The sequence below is a fragment of the Caretta caretta genome, chromosome 1 (genome assembly GCF_965140235.1).
Source record: "Caretta caretta isolate rCarCar2 chromosome 1, rCarCar1.hap1, whole genome shotgun sequence".
Taxonomy (NCBI): domain Eukaryota; kingdom Metazoa; phylum Chordata; order Testudines; family Cheloniidae; genus Caretta; species Caretta caretta.
In genome coordinates this window covers 342,701,238-342,718,745 of record NC_134206.1, presented here as the reverse complement: position 1 = coordinate 342,718,745, position 17,508 = coordinate 342,701,238, and the positions used below count along the sequence as shown (strand labels likewise).

Here is a 17,508-nt window from a genome sequence, read left to right as displayed (position 1 = left end):
TATATGAGCATCTCAGGCTACATCTACACTTGGAGCTGGGGGGTGTGATCCCCAGTTCAAGCAGACGAACCCACACAAGCATGATAAAAATAGAAGGTTGGCTTTGGTAGCACAAGCAGCAGGGAGCGACAAAACAAGCTAGCTGCCCTGAGTTCATACTGATGGGATCTGAATGGGATTGTACGCTGGGTGGCTAGCCCATGCTGCATGTACTATCAGGGCTTCATTTCTGGTTTTAGCACACTGGCTCAATGCAAGCTAGCACGAGTATGTCTACTCAAGAGGGAATCACAACCCCAGCTCCAACTGTAGACACAGTCTAAGTATACTAGGAAGCTATAAAAATTGTGAGATCAAAGAATTTGGGGTTCATTGAATGAATGGTGGGGCTGATTATATGAAAGTTTGGAAAAGATCAAAGATTGAGATCTCCTATATGGCATTTTACAGGTGACTAACAAGAACACTTGTAACATTTTATAACCGGCTGCCAGCCATTTTGGTCTATAGAAATTTATTCCTGGTGTTAAAGCAAAAAGAGAAAGAGGGACATTTTGTTGTTGAGGTCCCCGTCCCCTCTGGTGTTGAGGAAGATGAGAAGCAAAATCTGGAGCATGTTTCATGTCCATTTCTCTGCTTTTCATACAACTTAACCAGATTGTTAGAAATGTTCAGATATAATCTGTGGATGAAAGAAATGTTAACTCTTGAACCCTTATTATGATTAAAGTCTTGAAGTCATTTAAAATTGTATGTGGAACATGATCTATTACATATTACGGCACATAGAAGCGCATATATTTAGGCTACAGCTAAGAAGTAACATCTGCCCACATATTGAAGAACTAATTGCTAGAAAAAAAGAAATAAATGTGTTTGTGACTTTGTATGGTCAACTAGGCAATAAAGAGAATAAGGTCCTGATGTGGAAAATTGGAAAGTCCATCACAGTGTGGAAACAATCCATTCTTTAGTGAAGTGTAATGGAAGATACCTCTTGCCTGGTATACACTAATGACACACATACTATGCGAAAACAGAGTGGGAGACAGACATTGGAATTAATCTTTAAAATGGCATCAGTAGCAAACTTTTAAATCACTTAGTTGGGAGCAGAGCTCGGTCCTTTATGTCCAACATTTTCAAACGTAGGTGCCTCAATTTTTGGGTGCCCAATTTGCTATATCTTGAGGGTGTCTCAAGTCAGCCAGCTAAAGCCTGAGAGACCCCAAATCGGTAGCCAGCCGCTCTTGAAAATTCAAGCCTCGATATCTCAGTTTGAACCCCCCTAAAATGAAGGCACCCAGGTACAGAGGCCAGTTTAGAAAATATAGCTAAGGTGACCACAATGAGTTATGAAGAGGTACAGAAACAGCCACACAGATGATGTTCTCAGAACTCTCTGAGTTCAGTGATGCACTCATTTCATGAAGTCATTTTTTTGCACTTACAAAATCTTTTTTTTTTTACTAAAATTAAACTTATCGGGGAGATTCATCTGAAAAAACAAAAATATTATCTCTGTTAGGGATTCCAGTCCAACATCCTAAAGTTAGGGTCAGATACAGTTCAGGTCCTTGTATAAGGTATATAGTATGAATCTAATTTTTCATTACATATTTTTACTCCCTTCTGCTGTTTTCCGCTCAGCCTTTCTGTTTGTTTTCTCTCTGCCCACTCTCTGCTCCATTTTCCATAACATTTTCATTATTTTTTTCTCTCTCTTCTCCATTAGCCACAGTCTTTCCTAGACAGAAGGCAAATCCAATAGCAATCAATTCTGAATCAAACTTCCAAATCCACAATAGGTAAGTTGGTTTGCTGTAGTCTTACTGATCTCAGAGGTAACCTTACAACAAACCTGCTTTAATTAAAGTCAAAGACATAATTCCTTTAACTATAATATCCACCCTCTTATTTATGAATTCCCTAAATGGGCCAAGCCACAACATTTGGACATGGAATTTGAACACCACAAAGTTTCAGTTGGATTTGGTTCTGGGCTTTAGGTTCTGCCCCTTATAAAGCTAAAATGATGCAGTTTGTACATTTCTGATGTGGATCCAGTTTCATATTTCCACCACCCCTAAAGTTTGGGGTTATTGAGCTCCAAAGTTTTGATGCAGGTCCCTCTCTTACATGTACTTAATTATAAAATTGGGTAATTGTTTGAAGTCTTTAACATGATGAATGTGCATGCGGTCCTGTGGAAACATTCTTTGGTGTTACTCCAATTGTGGTTTCATCCATGAGAATAAGAAGCAGGGAAGAAATATTACTCTTTTCTTGAAATGCAGTGAGTATCACTATTCATATAAATTCAGCCCTGAGCACAGGGGAAAAATGGCTTAACTGGAATTAAAATATCTGTGTACAGAACAAGCAGTGTGTTGGGTTATTTATTAGTTACTTTGACTTTTCAAAAGCATCTGTCCAAATCCTAGATGCTTATCTGATATGTTATAATCAAAGATTACTTTATTTCCTCAGCTGGTGTAACAGTTCCTGTAACTCTAATTATGTCAATTTACATCAGTTAAGGGCCTGTTCCAGAGATTTCACTATCCAGAGATTCTTCACAATGTATCAATAACCCAAATAGATCAGGTTTCAGAGTAACAGCCGTGTTAGTCTGTATTCGCAAAAAGAAAAGGAGTACTTGTGGCACCTTAGAGACTAACCAATTTATTTGAGCACGAAAGCTTATGCTCAAATAAATTGGTTAGTCTCTAAGGTGCCACAAGTACTCCTTTTCTTTTTCCAAATAGATCAGTAATACTTGAGGATCTCAGATAAGGTTTTTTTGGTTAAAAATCCTGGTCAAGAGCAGAGGTGAAGGCATCAATAAAATAATAATAATAGAAATACCAAATGGAAAAATGCGGAAGCCATGAGTATAAATTGTCAATTAGACATTACAGAGAGTTAGCTAGGGAAGCTAAAGGTATCAGTGAGAAATCTATGGACTGCAGAGTTAAGGACAAGAAGAAGGCATTCTTGAAATATATCGGGAAAAATGAAATCCTAGTAATGGTATAGGTAGGCTACTAGCCATTAGTCACAATGAAGAAAAAACAATAATATTCAAAGTATTCTGTACTCACAAAGAAACAGGGTGATGTATTCGTACCTTACAGTGATGATTAAATACTTTATTTTTCATTAGTAACTAGGGAGGATGTTAAACAAACACTATTAAAGTTAGACATATTGAAATCTTCAGGATCAGATAACTTGCACCCGTGGATATTAAAAAAAAAAATGGCCAAGGAGCTCTCTGAACTATTAATGTTGATTTTTAACAAATCTTGGAACATTGGAAAAGTTCCAGAGGACCTGGGGAGGGGAGCAAGCTAATGTTCCAATATTTAAAAAAGGTGAAGCAGAATGTTTTGGGGAAACCACAGATCAGCTAAGCTGACATCGATCCCAGTCAAAATCATGGAAGCGCTATACATAATCAGTGCAGCCCATGTTTTAATTGGACAGTACTGGTTAGCTGACAGATCTCAAAAAGTAATTGTAAATGGGGAATCGTCGTCCCATGGAGGTGTTTCTCGTGGAGTCCCACAGGAGTCTGTTCTCAGCCCAATGCCATTAAATACCATTATCAATGATCTGGGGAAAAACATCACATCATCTGGTCAAATTTGCAGAGGACACAAAAATGAATGGTGTGATAAACAATGATGGGGAGACGTCAGTGATGCAGACTGATCTGGATCACTTTGTAAGCTGGGCTCATTTGAACAACAGGTGTTTTAACAAGGTGAAATGCAATCCCTGACGAATGAAGAATGTAGGTCAATATCACAAGATGGGAGGCTATATCCTGGAAAGCTGGACACTGAAAAGGACTTAGTGGTCATTGTAGAGAAGCAACCAAACTGGAGCTTCCAGTGCAGTAAAAATGATCCTTGGATGCATAAGCAGAGGAATGTTAAGGAGGCGTCTGGAGGTGCTGTTTCCTCTGTCGATGGCATTGGTGAGACCAATGCTGGATTATTATTTCCAGTTCTGGTCCCCACAGTTCAAAAAGGATGTTGAAAAATAGGAAAGAGCTACTCCAAGAATGATTCAAAGTGTGGAAAATCTGTGAGTGACTAAAGAAGCTCCATCTACTTAGTTTATCCAAGTGAAGGTAAAGAGGTGATTTGATCACCACCTGCAAATGCCTACGTCGGGAAGCAATTTCTGATATGAGACGACTCTTTAATTTCGCAGAAAAAGACACGGAGGTCCAGTGGTTGGAAGCTGAAGTCAGAGTAGGGTTCAGATGCAAATTTTAAAGTGTAGGTAATAATTAGCTATTGGAACAATCTACCTAAGGACATGGTGGATTCTCCACCATTTGCAGTATTTACATCAAGACTGGATGTCTTTCTAAAATATATGCCATAGTTCAAACAGGAGTGATGGGCTTGATGCAGACACTGCTGGGTGAGATTCTTTGGCCTGTGTTATGCAGGAGGTCAGACTAGATGATCCTAATGGCCTCTTCTGGCCTTAAAATCTATGAATCATGAATATTAAAACAAACACCCACTATCAACTACACGGATCTGTCATCTTGCCCCTGTAGGTGAAGAAGGTGACTAACATATGGCAGGGGCATTCCAGCAGTCCTTCCAGTTGCTTCTCCTATAACCTGCTTGCATTAATTCATTCTTCTGTGGGTTGAGTCTCAGCCAACAGGCCCTCATTTAAGCCCCAATCTAACTTAGACATTGGTAAATCACTTAATTTCACTAGCCATGCTTGACAAGGGGAGAAATATATCTGTGCACCATGAGCACAATGAAGGCACCAAAGTATCCATGACTTTGCCTCACTAACTCTTGCTAGTGTGTCATATAATGTTGGATAGGAGAGGCAACAAGTTGGAACCTCGTAGCAGACTGTACGGACAGACAAGCAAATGCCCATTACTTCTGGGTTCTCTCAGGTAAAATGGAGTGAGGTTACACTGAAGAAGCATTGTCAAACCCTGCTAGGGACTACAAACTTGTAACCCAATCCTTGTGGTTTGTGATATCAAAATCAGATGGCAGATCTAAAAGAATCAACATAGACAAATAGTCTTTATTCGCAGACATGCAGTGCAATTTCTGTACCATACCCAGGTCTGAGATAAGATTGACAGGATATCTGAAAACCAGATACGGTCAGAATTGTCTGCCTCTAAGATCCTCAACCTCCTCTTCCAAAAAAAGGGAAGCTTGAATGGGTCAATAATTAACTAGATTGACAACTCTAAAACATGTGATCTTTGATTGTGAAAATATGTATAAATCCTGGACAATAAATACTATGTAAAAATGGAAGAATAATAATAAGCTACAAAGAAACCACTGGATAGCTGTTCTAACTAATTCATATGCATTTGAATGTGTATGCTGAAGAACAGTTTTGTGTATATATACATTTAATGGAATATAGAACCCAAGTCATATTACCTTTCTGTGCCTCTGTACCTTTCCCTAGCTTTAAAATATGGACATACTACTTTACCTCACTGGAGTGTTGTGTGTCTTAATTCAGGAGTGCTTGAGCATTAGTTTGAGCTACTTCATTTGAACATGTCATTAAGCCACTGTCCGATGTGTATTATGCATCAACCCTCTGTGCTTGATCCACAGAGTTTATAAATAGTGCTGGGGGAAAACTTTTGGCCAAAAATTTTGTTTTCCTAAGAAATGTAGATTTGAGTGAATTGAAACATTTCACAAATTTATGTTGAATTTACCAAATTGTTTCAGTTGGGAATAAATTCTGAAAAAAATGAAAATTAAATGTCTTTCCATTTGGAATTTTGCTTCAAAAATATTTTTTTAATAAGGTTAAAATATCTCAAACTAAATGATATGTTCCATTTTGGGTCAAACAAAATGTTTTGTTCAACTCTAAATTAAGTGTTTTCAATTTTTCTTCTTACCAAGAAACTCAGAAAATGTTTGTTTTGCGTCAATCTGAAATCAATTTTGCAGGGGGGGAGGGGGTGGGCGGGTTGGCCACTGAACTGAATTCACACATTTGTAGTTATAAGTCTGCTACAGCTACCACCTAGGGGATCTTCTCCTTTAGCTACGACTGTAGCAGCTCCTGTTATTCCCTCTGAAGGCACAGGTTCAATCTCTGGTGATAACCAATTTATGGTTGTTACACGGTGTACTGCAAAGTATCACTATTTCATTATAATACTCCCTGAGATTTCCTGGTAGGTGGAGTCAGCAGTGCAGAATCACTCCTGGAGAAGACACAATATCATATCTAATAAAACCAGGGGTCAAAAAGAGAGATCACCAAGAACATTTGGCTCAAGATAAGGCTCTGAAATGTGTAACTTTATAATGGCCAAACCAAAACATCGTGGGTCTGATGCTCAGAGTGGGGCTGACGGTGGACTGAAAATCATACATAGAACTCTGAAAATCCTTGAGTGTGTAAGAACTGAGCAACATGGTGTGTCTCTCCACGGTAGAGTGGAGAAGAACTTTCCAGTGTGATGTTGCTAAGGGGGCTGAGGTAGAAGCTAGTGGGCCTGCAGTGACCACAAGGCTAAACTTGGCCTTAGCGTGCATGCAGGGTTCTCAGCCTCTGCTACAGCCTATGGGTAAAACCTGTAGACTATAACAGTGGCAATGGAATAGCTACAAACTGACTCTCCACCAAGCCAGAAGATTTTAGGGAGAGGGGAGGGTTCCTTTCCCCCCAACCTCTTTTAGATCCCATAGGCACAGAACTTTTGATTATGCTTTATGTGGAGTTGGGATTAGAAATGAGCAAAGAATTAATTTATTGGTTTGGTAGACAAACTGAAAAATCCAGAAAAGAATCATTTAATGTCAACTCAAAACAGAACTTTTTTTTTTTTTTTTGGTTTTCTCACCATCGCCACAATAGCAACAACAAAAATAGAAAACAAATCATTTTGGGTAGAACAAAATGTTTGTTTGCCTTGAAAGAAAACATTTTGTTTCATTTTGGAGTGTTTTTATCCTCTTTTCACACCAACCAGTCAAATCTGAGGATGCTTTTGGTTGAGACAAAACTGCATGTTTCAGTGAATGAACTATTCATCCAAGAAACTTTGTCCAGCTCTAGTTGGGAGTAACATTTCTGTGTGTGGAGCACCAAAAATCTCCAATGTGTGAAATGTGTTTAAATCACTTTAACCAGGTTCTTCAAAAAAACTAAGACACCAGATATTGAGCATCAGATTCCATTCTCTATCACACTGATATCAATGAATGATTTTCTATGGAGTTATTCTGGATTTATATCACTGTAACAGAGGTAAGAATTTGGATTTGAGATTTTTTGGGCCAGATCCTCAGCTGATGTAAATCAGTGTAACTCCATTGAAGTAAGTGGAGTTATGCCAATTTACATCAATATCTGGCCCATTTTTCAGAAATTTCAGTTGTGCTGAGTGGGCTCCAGGACAGGTTTGTACTGGTTTAAAGCGTATCTAACATGCCAATTGAGAGGTTTGTTGGGGTTGCATATGGCTCAAAAAGCAATTTTACTTTCATACTTGATGTTCTTGTGCACATCTGACCAGAAGTATCCAAGTGCACAAGTTGTAATCTTTCCAAAAGCAGTAGGTTGATATCAAAGACTTTGCAGTGAAGCAAGGAATTGTGGCAGTACTTCAAGGAACAGGTTTGCAATTAACTGTTAAATACAGATTGAAGGAATGCCCTGCTTGGTTGCTGCAGGCTTTCCTTGCGTGCCAGCGATGACTGAATCTAAAGCACAGAGCATGGCAAGCTGATAACCTGCTAGACTGCAGAAAAGGGGTGGGGTGAGGATGGGAATTATTAAGCCTATGACAATATGTGGGCTGTTTAATGGATTTCACAATATTGAACAATATACCAAATGAGGCCCTCTAAATTCTAATTCTCTTGACAAAATCCTTCCCACATTGTTGTGTTTTGTCTTTTTTTGAAAAAACAAACAAACAAACAACAATCCACGGTAAGCTGAAAATCGCTCAGCATTCAAGATTGCTCCATTGTGGAAGGATAGCTCAGATGTCATTGCACGTCATTTGCTGCAGTTCTACAGATCTTCTTTCCTTTGGTACAAAAATGGAGAAGATTGATATTATGTGAGATACAGTCTTGTCACTGGAGTAGGACTTGAGAACCCTAGGTTTTATTTCTATCTCTGCTACGTGACCTTGGCCAAATCACTTTGCTTCTGTTTCCTGTCCTACCCTTTGTCTATCTGGTCTATTTGGATTTTAATCTTTTCAAGGCGAGGGATGTCTCTTACTATGTGTATATACCATGCTTAGCACAATGGAACCCTGATGGCAGTTAGGTGCTACTGTAACCCTACTAATCATATAAGGACATCATTTAAAATGAGGGCTATCTTGTCTAGATTGAGCTGGGCTTGTAAGTCTTCACTCCTCTTTCCAAAAGAGAGAGCCATACTCAGGGAGAGTTCATCTCCTGACAGTGTCATTTTTTATGATACTCTCTGTCTTATTTGCGTAGTTCCAATCTGAGTAGAATCTAGATACTAGCAGGACTGATGTCTTTGTGTCTTCTTGTTCTGTGATGGTGGAGCACAGGGGGGACAATGCAGCTAATTTGTTTTTTTCCCCATAATATATGCTCTAGTGGTTAGCACTGGGGACTAAGAAACATGACTCCTAGGTTCTATTCCCAACTCAATTACAACCTCACTATCGCCCTGGTTTGGCAAGATACTTGAGCATGTGCCTAACTTTAAGCACATGGGACTACTTGCTAACGTGTGATCTATATGATGTTGAACTCTTGCTATACATAAGAATTCTCACCTCTAACATGGGTAAAATTATACTTCTCTATTCATTGGCATATTCCAATGGTCACTCCACTAATGTTTGTAAAACACATTGAGATTTTTATGCGCTGATGTCCCTCTTTCCGTCTTCTTCCAGGACTGAACATGGTCTCTTTGGTATGATCTTCTACTAGCAGAGCTAAAGGATGGAATCTGCTAGCTTGAGGCCCACACCAGATCCATAAACCCTGGACTAGCCACGAGTGAAGGACAGAGATTGAAAGGTAGCCTTAAGGGGTATCAAATTGGCCGTACAGAACCTCTGTGGGACCTCAGGTCAGTGGCGATTCCTGCAAATTTTGGCCTAAACATCTAAGTCCAAAACTATGTGTGCTACATCTTCAGATCCCATTCACATCAATAGGAGTTGCAGGTTCTCAGCACCTCTCAGCCTTTGACGCCAATTTATTAATGTCTTTGCTTCTTGTCATGGGGTGAAAAGATAATATAGTCTTTGTACTTTTCAAGCAGAGTAAAGGGGTGGAGATGGCAGAGGATTTGTAATATAAACAGTCATCTCTTCGGGATTGAGGTCAACCCACAAAAATCATTTCAGTAACCTAAACCAGATTTGAACCAAGGCTTCCAAAGAACCAATGCCAGTTCCTTAATTTTAACCTCCTAGGAACCCATCTGATTTTATGTCATTGCTTACTTTATAGGGGAACGGAAATTCCCTCTTGAGACTGCAATTTCCCAGGGTGATTTCTGAATGATACATTCAATGTAATTGTTAGAGCAAGCTCGGGTAGCAGTAAAGCCAGAGCGATCCCCTTTTCCCCTCTGCTGGAAAAACTCTATATTTGGTTCCCCCTCCCCCCTGCCCCACTTCCCTCTTGTCCAGCTATTTCATCCCCAAAATCCTAATCCAAGCAGGCTGTGCCGTTTAAAAATAATAGCAATACATTTCTCCCCAGAGTTGCAGTACTTATTCAAGGCTGGGTGATTTACTGCATAAACTCCAACAGTTGCTGCTATTTAGAGTAAGTGCAGTACAAAGGGAGTTAACGTATGAATGACTCGCTTCAGATTTTACTTTGTACTCTCTTTTTGTGTGGAAACAATCATAATTATTTTGAAAACATAGGGTTACAATTAAATGTTTTACTTGGAACTTTTGACATTGTTACATTTAATTTTTTTTTATGGTTGTTGAAACTCGTGTTGACAGGCAGATTTACTGTTAGGTGCAAATTAAATGCTCTTCCAAACCCAGACAGCTTTACCTTATTTAATCATATGAATCCAACTGACCTGAGCTGGGAAATTCAATGCAAATTAACCATGGCTGGGTTCAGACTGAACTCAGGAGTTCCTGGATTCTAGTCTTGTCAGATCATGTACCAGACCAGATTGCATCTCAGCTTCTCTCAGGGGCCAACATTTTAAATTTGTGCTTGTGTAACCGGGGCCTGATCCAGGAAGTACTTATACACACAAAGCTCTCATTGAAGTTTTATATGAATACGGTCTGGAGGATTGAGTCCTGGATTTGCATATGCAAATATAAATTGCAACCTAGGCTATGTTAGGGCAGCCCTGAGGCTATTCTAACATGGCACAGGTGCTTGGCATGTTCAAAGCTGCTGAAGGATTAGGGAAGTGCAGGGTGAGCTTTAAGATAATTTTGTGTCCCCCCATGTCACCAGTGTTCTATGCTGTCTAGCTGCATTCCAGGATCTAAAAATCTATGTTAATTCACCTTAAAATTGAGTTTGTGTACACATACACACAGAGGAAGCATTGTGTCCTTATCTATTTGTGTATTGCCTTTCATCTGTCCTTTAATTCTGTTTGTGGCTGGTACTATAAATAAAAACCCTTCCCCATAAAAGTCTGTGAACTAAAGCTGCATTGTAAACGTATTGGTATTTTCTGGCGTTGCGATGGTTCGTACTGCCGCATTTATCGCAGTTTGGTTTTAACGTTTAAATTAAAGGCAGGAATTACTGTAGCCACAGTACATATGCTTCAATTGAACCACAGGCCGGTATTTTCAGAGATGTTCAGCACCACCATTGTGGATAGATTTTCAAAACAGCTTGGCATGTTGGACGCTGAGCAGTTCTGAAAAAATCGCCACAGGTGTGGGTGCTGAGGGCCTGATAAGGTGAAGCTAAACTCGTCTGAAAATGGAGGCTACTGAGAGGTATGTGACTTATGTAAAGTCAGTGAAAGAGTGACTAGTAGCACCGAGGGTGCTGAGGAAATTGGCTGATGTGATTGCAGAGCCATTGGCCATTATCTTTGAAAACTCGTGGTGATCGGGGGAGGTCCTGGACGACTGGAAAAAGGCAAATATAGAGCCCATATTTAAAAAAGGGAAGAAGGAGAACCTGGAAAACAACAGGCTGGTCAGCCTCACCTCAGTTCCTGGAAAAATCATGGAGCAGGTCCTCAAGGAAACCATTTTGAAGCACTTGGAGGAGAGGGAGGTGATCAGAAACAGTCAACACGGATTCACCAAGGGCAAGTCATGCCTGACCAACCTGATTGCCTTCTATGATGAGAGAACTGGCTCTGTGGATATGGGGAAAGCAGTGGATGTGATATATCTTGACTTTAGCAAAACTTTTGTACAGTCTCCCACAGTATTCTTGCCAGCAAGTTAAAAAGGTATGGATTGGATGAATGGACTATAAGGTGGATAGAAAGCTGGCTAGATTGTTGGGCTCAGTGTGTAGTGATTAACAGCTCAATGTCTAGTTGGCAGCCAGTATCAAGCGAAGTGCCCCAGGGGTCGATCCTGTGGCTAGTTTTGTTAAACATCTTTATTAATGATCTGGATGATGGGATAGATTGCACCCTCAGCAAGTTCGCAGATGACGCTAAGCTGGGGGGAGAGGTAGATACGCTGGAGGGTAGGAATAGGGTCCAGAGTGACCTAGACAAGTTGGAGGATTGGGCTAAAAGAAATCTGATGAGGTTCAACAAGGACAATTGCAGAGTCCTGCACTTAGGACAGAAGAATCCCATGCACCGCTACAGGCTGGGGACTGACTGGCTAAGCGGCAGTTCTGCAGAAAAGGACCTGGGGTTTACAGTGGATGAGAAGCTGGATATGAGTCAGCAGTTTGTCCTTGTTGCCAAGAAGGCTAACGGCATATTGGGCTGCATTAGTAGGAGCATTGCCAGCAGATCGAGGGAAGGGATTATTCCCCTCTATTCAGGACTGACAAGGCCACATCTGGAGTATTGCGTCCAGTTTTGGGCCCCCCGCTAAAGAAAGGATGTTGAAAAATTGGAGAGAGTCCAGCAGAGGGCAACGAAAATGATCAGGGGGCTGGGGCACATGACTTACGAGGAGAAGCTGAGGGAACTGGGCTTGTTTAGTCTGCAGAAGAGAAGAGTGAGGGAGGATTTGATAGCAGCCTTCAACTACCTGAAGGGGGGTTCCAAAGAGGATGGAGCTCGGCTCTTCTCAGTGGTGGCAGATGACAGAACAAGGAGCAATGGTCTCAAGTTGCAGTGGGGGAGGTCTAGGTTGGATATTAGGAAACACTGTTTCACTAGGAAGGTGGTGAAGCACTGGAATGGGTTACCTAGGGAGGTGGTGGAGTCTCCATCCTTAGAGATTTTTAAAGTCAGGCTTGACAAAGCCCTGGCTGGGATGATTTAGTTGGTGTTGGTCCTGCTTTGAGCAGGGGGTGGGACTAGCTGACCTCCTGAGGTCCCTTCCAACCCTAATCTTCTATGATTCTATTATTCTAATATGGCAAAAGAGATCTTGCTGCTGGCCCCTGGCTCTAACCACTACCCTCCACATTCTGTTATTGTACACAGATGACTCCCGTAACTTGGGCAGAGCTTTAAAGAACCCTTTACAATTTGTGGTGGCAATTTCTTCCTCAGCTTATCAGTGCGGACAGCGGGGCTGCACACCAGTGTGCAGTTCTAAATTGTGGGGTTTGTAGCTGGACAGGCTGCAGAGCATCAGCCGAACCTATGATATTTTTTAACAAATGTGGGTATGACACCTGTGAGAGGCTAACCCTCTCATCTCTCTAGTTTCCTTCAACTATTTAACCAGGAGGTCATCTAGGGGTTAGAGCAAGGAAATTCCCGGCCCAAATGTCTGCAGGACATGCCTGTGTCTGATAAAGTTTTCAAACTATGTTATCGACATTTAGCCTGAGATAAATGGGATACTGGGCTTTTAGATCATGTTCCCAATCATTTGCTAGCTTCAGCAAGTCAGCGAATTGTTGTGTTCTGGAGATTGGTTTGCACATTCTTCTGAATTAGGATATTGCGTGTCAGTTCCTCTTTATGACATTTCGCTCATCAGTCCATCATGAACTCCAGCCTCCTTTTAAGTGGAGTACAGTAGATTCCGATGCCACACCTTCTTTGAGAGAGGTGATCAGTCATAATTATGTCTTAGCTTGTCACTAGGAACATGCTTCTTGAAAAAAGCCAACAGAGTATAATGAGTATTAGACAATGTCTGGCAGCTTTCCTGAATACTGCAAGAGTTATAGCTATTGACTAGTCATCAAGCTACCTTGGGAACTTTCTATTAAAAATTATCAAATATACGTAATGAGTAGAGATGGGCCCAAGGCACAGAGATTCAGTCTCTCCCCAGCTCCAGACTTTCTTTGAGTTCACAGAAGTTTGAGATTTGGGATGTTTGTGGTGATATTGCACTCTGCACCCAAGTGGATCCCAAAGAACTACTTCTGGTCAGGCGAAAGTCAATGGTTGAACTTCCGTTGACTTTAATGGGAGCAGAGTGGGGTCAACCCTGAGCGTTTTTGAAAATCCCACCATTTATTTATGATCATACCAGCGAGACATAGGAATCATTTTGCCTGCTAGTAAAATGCAGCCACCTTTGAAGTGGAGCTGTTAGGAGGAGCACACAGCACTAAGAGAAGTGTCAGGAAACAACAAACCCTACCACATTCAGTTGAAATCACAGGGGAGCCATGGGTAGGTAGGAACAACCATGTTGGTCAGAAGGATGAATACACCTGCCCTTGTGAAGAGCCTTAGGGTTCTTAGGGTTCTTCATTATCACAAGAGATCAGGACCTGGGGTTTTCATCCCATTCAGAATACACAGAAATGCATTGCATTTCATCTACATTAGAATGGCTTGGTGACCCCCTCCATGGCATGCAGGGCATGATGGGTCTTCCTTCTGCAGCCCACCCCTCTTTTATAGAGGTTCCCTTGTGCACATGCACAGAAAGTGTATACAGAAAGCTTTGGTGTACAAACCCCAAGATTATGGCTGCCTCCCTATCATAGAGTGAGTTGGCCCATTAAAAGGGTTGGGGCTCCACCCGCCCTGCCAGGTGAAGGGGATAGCTGTGGGGTCACAAGGTTGGAGATTGTGACTCAGATCTATGTCTGTTGGGATATAAATGGCAGCCTGAGTTCAGGGAATAGGATAGAGAGAAGCGTGGTTCTCCTTAGCTCCCAGGCAGATTGCCTGGGAATGAAATCCTGTAGGGATAAGGTTAGGAAGGCTGGAAGCCAGTCTGTTGGAAGAAAGCCTGAGCAGAAGGGAGCAGAACTACTCTCCTTTACTCCAAGACAGAAGGTTTGAGGATGAACATCTGCTGGCCCTATCTAGGCTCCTGCAGGGGAAAGGACATGGCTTATATGCTGAACTGCTTTATTCTGAGAAATAAAACTCAAGCCCTAAAGAAAAGGGACTAAAATCCTGATGCTGTTAGGAATGCTTTTTGATACACTGCTTTTTGAGCTGGCCTGCTGGCTTACAGTCCCCTCCTATGGGCTTACTGGTATAGGGAAAGGGCTTTCCGCACAAGTACCAGAAGGCACCAGAATCTCTCCCTGTTTCAAAACTGGGGGAATCATAATACCTGGGTCGGGAAAACTTTGAGAAAATGTCACTGCAAGTAAAAGAGCTGTGATCACCTGGCAAGAAACTACAGAGGCTCCAGTTACTTTGATGAAACTTTATGAACCTGAAAGAGCTAGCTTCCAGACAGTAATTTTCTTTAAAAACACAGCTAGGGATAGAGAGCAGTTTTGTTTTAGTGGTGTAATAAATCATGCAACAGGATCTTTTACCCTGGCCCTTTAAAATTTTCATCTAGGGCTTAAAAGAAAAAAAAATAGCATAGATGAAGTAATAGCTCCCATGTATCTTTTACATATTTGCATTAGGGCTGTCAAGCGATTAAAAAAATTAATCACAATTAGTTGCTCTATTAAACAATAATAGAATACCATTTATTTAAATATTTTTGGATGTTTTCTACATTTTCAAATATATTGATTTCAATTACAATGCAGAATACAAAGTGTACAGTGCTCACTTTATATTTATTTTTTATTACAAATATTTGCACTGTAAAAAAAAATAGTATTTTTCAATTCACCTAATACAAGTACTGTAGTGCAATCTCTTTATCATGAAAGTTGCATTCAAAATAAAACAATGTAAAACTTTAGAGCCTACAAGTCCACTCAGTCCTACTTCTTGTTCAGCCAATTGCTCAGATAAACAAGTGTGTTTACATTTGCAGAAGATAATGCTGCCTGCTTCGTTTTTACAATGTCACCTGCAAGTGAGAACAGGCATTTGCATGGCACTGTTGTAGCCAGTGTCACAAGATATTTACATGCTAGATATGCTAAAGATTCATATGTCCCTTGATGCTTCAACCACCATTCCACAGGACATATGTCCATGCTGATGACGGGTTCTGCTCAATAACGATCCAAAGCAGAGCAGACCGACGCATGTTCATTTTCATCATCTGAGTCAGATGCCACCAGCAGAAGGTTGATTTTCTTTTTTGGTGGTTCGAGTTCTGTAGTTTCCACATAGGGGTGTTGCTCTTTTAAGACTTCTGAAAGCATACTCTACAACTTGTCCCTCTCAGATTTTGGAAGGCACTTCAGAGTCTTAAACCTTGGGTTGAGTGCTGTAGCTATCTTTAGAAATTTCACATTGGTATCTTCTTTAAATGTTGTCAAATTTGCAGTGAAAGTGTTCTTAAAACAAACAACATGTGCTGGGTCATAATCTGAGGCAGCTATAACATGAAATATATGGCAGAATGTGGGTAAAACAGAGCAGGGGACATACAATTCCCCCCAAGGAGTTCAGCCACAAATTTAATTAACACATTATTTTTTTAAGAAGCGTCATCAGCACAGAAGCATGTCCTCTGGAATGATGGCCGAAGCTTGAAGAGGCATATGAATCTTTAGCGCATCTGGCACGTAAATATCTTGAGATGCCAGCTACAACAGTGCCATGCAAATGCCTGTTCTCACTGTCAGGTGACATTGTAATTAAGAAGTGGGCAGCATTATCTCCCGTAAATGTAAACAAACTTGTTTCTCTTAGCAACTGGCTGAACAAGAAGTAGGACTGAGTGGACTTGTAGGCTCTAAAGTTTTACATTGTTTTGTTTTTGGGTGCAGTTATGTAACAAAAAATACATTTGTAAGTTGCACTTTCATGATAAAGAGATTGCACTACAGTATTTGTAGGAGGTGAGTTGAAAAATACTATTTCTTTTGTTTACAGTGCAAATATTTGTAATAAAAAATAATATAACGTGAGTAACGCACTCTTTGTATTCTGTGCTGTAATTGAAATAGATATATTTGAAAATGTAGAAAAACATCAAAAATATTTAATAAATTTCCATTTGTATTCTATTGTTTAACAATAGATTAATCGCGATTAATTTTTTTAATCGCGATTAATTTTTTGAGTTAATCGCATGAGTTATTTAATTAACTTTAGAAAAAACAAATAAATATGCACGTATGCACATCCAAATAATTGTACTTTATTTATGTCAATTTTTTGTGTGGCCTTAATAAAAATGCTGTGTAAAAAGTGATATTTGTACGTTTGTTAATATCGCTTTTCACAGCAGGCTCTGAAAACTGATAAGTGGTGATATTAACAAACATACAAGGATCACTTTTCACAGTCTCCCAGCTAGCTGGTAAGTCTGCTGTGAAAAGCGATCCTTGTATGTTTGTTAATATCACTTTTCTCAGCAAGCCCCAGGACAAATTAAGCCCTGGATGCGGGTGGGGAGGGAGGTCGCAGAAGGAAGCAGCGGTGGCCCGGGACAATGGGGGGTGAGCCCTGCTGCCATGCAGCTGGGGTCGGTGCCCGTTGCCGGAGCCAGGTGTGAGTGCCTGTGGCCAGAGCCAGGGCCCCAAGCCCGAAGCCCTGTGACTGGAGCCTGGGGCCATGTACCCATGCTCCCAAAGTCCTGTGGCTGGAGCCTGTTGTGCAACCACCCCAGGGCTCCAGCCACACTGGTGGCTGGTGCCCGGGGCCAGTGCTTGCCACTGTGAGTCTAGAGCTCAGGGCTAGCACCCGCTGCCTTACAGCCAGAGCCAGGGGCTGGTGCTCGCTGCTGCCAGCCAGAGTCAGGGATCAGCACCCAGGGCCAGCTCCCGGGGCTGGAGCCCGAAGCCCTGCAGCCGGAGCCTGAGGCCACGCAGCCAGGCTCCTGAAGTCCTACCGCTGGAGCCTGCTGTCCAACCACCCCAGGGTTGAAGCCAGAGCCCCCCTGCCCCTGCCCCCCAGGTGGGTCGAGAACTCACCTTGCTTCTGCAGCGTTATGCCCCACCTGTCTCCAGAGGCTGTGCAGGACAGCACATCCAGGAGCAACAGGGAGGGACCGATGCTTTGCCCCCCCACCCCCCA

The 17,508-nt window shown here is 41.4% G+C and overlaps 1 long non-coding RNA gene across 1 annotated transcript in view; it reads left to right on the top strand.

The window, feature by feature from the left end:
- The window catches only part of LOC142070953 (uncharacterized), a 28,979-nt gene extending 27,190 nt beyond the window's left edge, over positions 1-1,789 (top strand). The window contains exon 4 of the long non-coding RNA XR_012666890.1: positions 1,736-1,789. This is a non-coding gene — a long non-coding RNA (uncharacterized LOC142070953). The remainder of the gene's footprint in view (positions 1-1,735) is intronic.
- The last annotated feature ends 15,719 nt before the right edge of the window (positions 1,790-17,508 follow it).